Raw genomic sequence first — 3,452 nt, forward strand, 5'->3', positions numbered from 1 at the left:
CCTCTGGCCCACCCCTCCAGTGATGAGATCCAATCTCCTTTCTGTGTTTGGGGATCAAACACGTTCTTCACCCCTTGTCTCCCACTCCCAGTCAGCAAAACTGCATCCCCTCCTGGCTGTAATACTCTCAGCACAGGTATCTGCTGAAGTCAGCCTTTCTTTTCCTTCAGCAAAACATCTGGCTCACACAGGGCTCTTGCTGACTCATGGGTCTGCTAACCCCAGGCCTCCCTCACCCACTAGGTTCCAGCTCTCTAGATCTCCGGGTGACTTGCCAAGTGACCCAAAACCACCACCAGCCCACGTGCCCACTCCCTCAAGGCGAAAAAAATAAATGCTCAAACAAGCGCTTGATCAGTGTTGAACTAACCTCGGAAACCTTTCCGCTCGGGTTCCTTCCCCTTGGGGGTCCCTTCTTCACCCGTGATTTATCCTCGGCATGAGCCTGTACCTCGTCTCTTTCATTTCTCCCAGGCTGGCGAGGTTCACCCTGGTGGCCTCGCTCAACAGGGTGATTCCAGTTTCCACTCTAGTAGGGAATCTGCTGCGTCCTGTGAATTGCGCATTCCTGAGCTCACAGCCAGAAGGACAGGTTAGAAGTAGAGAGACTGCTGTCTAGCCAGTGACCTGGGCCCCACGCTCTGTTGTGTCTTGGGTCCTCCCAACTGACTCGGGACTTCCCATGGCTCTCCTGAACCGGTGCTTCTGGGCTCGGGCCTTTTTTCTTTTCTTTTACTTTTTTTCCTTTGGTACTGGGGATCGAGCCCAGGGGTATTCTACCTCTGAGCTACACCACACACACACACACACACACACACAGAGTCCTTTTTATTTTTTTGTTTAGAAACAAAGTCTCCCTAGGTTGCTGAGAATCTCCTTATGTTGCTGAGGCTGTCCTCAACCTGTGATCCTCCTGTCTCAGCCTCCCAAGTACTGGGGTTACAGGCGTGCACCACCAGGCCCAGCTTCTCAAAACTGCTTTTTCAGAGAAGGAGTCAACATAACCCCTGACACACTCTGGAATGTCTCCGCCCCACAGGGTTCAACCCAGAAAGAAGCCAGAGAAGTTTCTTTCTGCTCCAAACATAAGCAAACCGACTCAGACAAGCCCACCGTTTCCACGTTTCCTCAATACTTCGTGGTAGGCGAATCTGTTGCTCAAACAACATCCAGTTTGTCTAACTAGAGACTCACTTGGCCCGTGAGTTCAAAATCATCTTCAGAGTCAGGGTTCACTAACGCGTGCCTGAACTGGCTTGCAGCCAAAAGGCACATACTTCATACACTGTGAACTCCTGGTCCTCAAGTTCTGCTTCAAGGCGGCCTCAAGATGGTCAGACAATGAATAAAGATACTGAGGGAAGAGGGGAGAGGGAAAGTTAGAGGGTGTCCACCGATGTGTCCTGGATAGGTGTGGGAGGGAGTCGGGGAAGAGGAGCTGGGGGAGGCTGGCTTCAACCTAGTCATAATTTGCAGAAACCAGGGCAGATGCTACCTATAAGCACCGAGGCATGCTGTGTCCAGCAGAGGAGATGCTGCTTAGGAAGGACAGAGGGAAGCCAGCAGACATATGCCCAGACCCCAGCAGCTGGGAACCCGAAGGAGGCAGCCAACTTCAGATTGCTTAAGAGAAGTTGGGCCGGGTGTGGTGGCGCACGCTTGTAATCCCAGCCTTCGGGCGTCTGAGACAGGAGGATCTGGGTTCGTGGCCAGCCTCAACTCCTTTGCAACTCAGTGAGCCCCTGTTTCAAAACAAAGAATAAAAAACAGGGCTGGAAGTGTCGCTTGGAGGTTGAATGCCCCTGGGTTCCATCCCCAGTACCGCAGAGAGAGAGAGAGAGAGAGAGAGAGAGAGAGAGAGAGAGAGAGAGAGAGAGAGAGAGAGAGGAGAGAGAGGAGAGAGAGGAGAGAGAGGAGAGAGAGGAGAGAGAGGAGAGAGAGGAGAGAGAGGAGAGAGAGGAGAGAGAGAGAAGTTGGTTAATGGGAAAAAATTCCAAGAGTTTCATGGAGTCTATTTCTCCAAACAGAAGAAAGGTCCACGGGCAAGCCTCAAAGAGCTTTTCTGGAACCCTCTGAGGGCTTCCGTCCTCTTCTGCAGGCCTTTTCTTCTGCCCACTTCCAGAGCTCCAGGGAACTCATCTCCTGCTTTCCTGGAGGCTTTCACTCTCCATGGCCACTCTAACTCCCAGTCATTACTTCAATTCTCCCATCAAAAATCACTCTTTCTTTTCCTTCCATGGCACAGTAGAGATCAATTGATTAAAATGTTTTAAATATTCATCTAACATCAATGAGAACAGAAACAGCAAATTTTCTGGTAATTATAAAGATAGGAAACCAAGGGGGAAAAAATGGTCACACTTATTTAAAGTGAGAATTTCTCCAGGTGTAGTGGCACACGCTTGTAATCCCCGCACTTGGGAGGCTGAGACAGGAGGATCGCACAGGTTCGAAGCCAGCCTCAGCCACTTAGTGAGGCTCTCAGCAATTTAGTGAGACCCTGTTTCCAAATAAAGTATATAAAATAGGTCTAGGAGTATAGCCCGGGGGTATAAAGCTTCTGGATTTCACCCTTAGTACCACCAAAATAAATAAATTAATTAATTTAATTAAATACAGTGGGAATTTCTAGCTGGGTATAGTGGCGCACGCTTGTCATCCCAGCATTTGGGAGGCTGAGACAGGAGGATTGAGGTTCGCGGACAGCCTCAGCAACTTAGTGAGGCCCTTTGCAACTCAGTGAGACCCTGTTTCAAAACAAAGAATAAAAAATAGGGCTGGAGGTGTAGCTCAGAGGTAGAATGCTCCTGGGTTCCATTCCCAGTACTGCAAAAATAATAAATAAATAGGGGATTTTTAAAACACAAGGAATAAAGTTGACATATAATTTTTAAAAGAAAATATTTCCTAGGATATATGTTCTCAGGTGGAGGGACAGGTGGCTCTAAATAGTGGACTGCACTTTGCCTTAAAGGTCTCCTCTCCAAACTGTACTGTGGGAAGGAAGGGTAGGATTAAGATGAATGGAAAGAAACCAGAGACATTCTAGCTCAATATAAAGGATTCTGAGAAGAGTTCTTCCTTGATGGACAAGTTCAGACAGAACTCTCCAAGATGTTTCTGGTGGTATTCCTGCATCACAGACTCGGATAAGCTTAAGAACAAGCAAAGCTCCTTCCTACAAAGACTGTAAAATTTAAAGATATGTGAAAGGCGCAGCCCGTGCCTGGCGCATGACAGACACACACGGATATCAGTTCTTCCCATCTTGAGCATCCACGGCCCACAATCACATATATTGGATGTATTTCTGGAGGGGTAATCGGATACATTCTAGAAGCTCACAATTTTCTTATCAGGGCAAGTGAGAGAGGAAGGCAAGGGGAGGTGAGGAGACAGGGTCTCTCTCCTGGTGTCCACGGCTCTTCCCCTGCTCGGAGTTTTCAGCACCT

Source organism: Muscardinus avellanarius (assembly GCF_963383645.1).
Source record: "Muscardinus avellanarius genome assembly, chromosome: 1".
Classification (NCBI taxonomy): Eukaryota; Metazoa; Chordata; class Mammalia; order Rodentia; family Gliridae; genus Muscardinus; species Muscardinus avellanarius.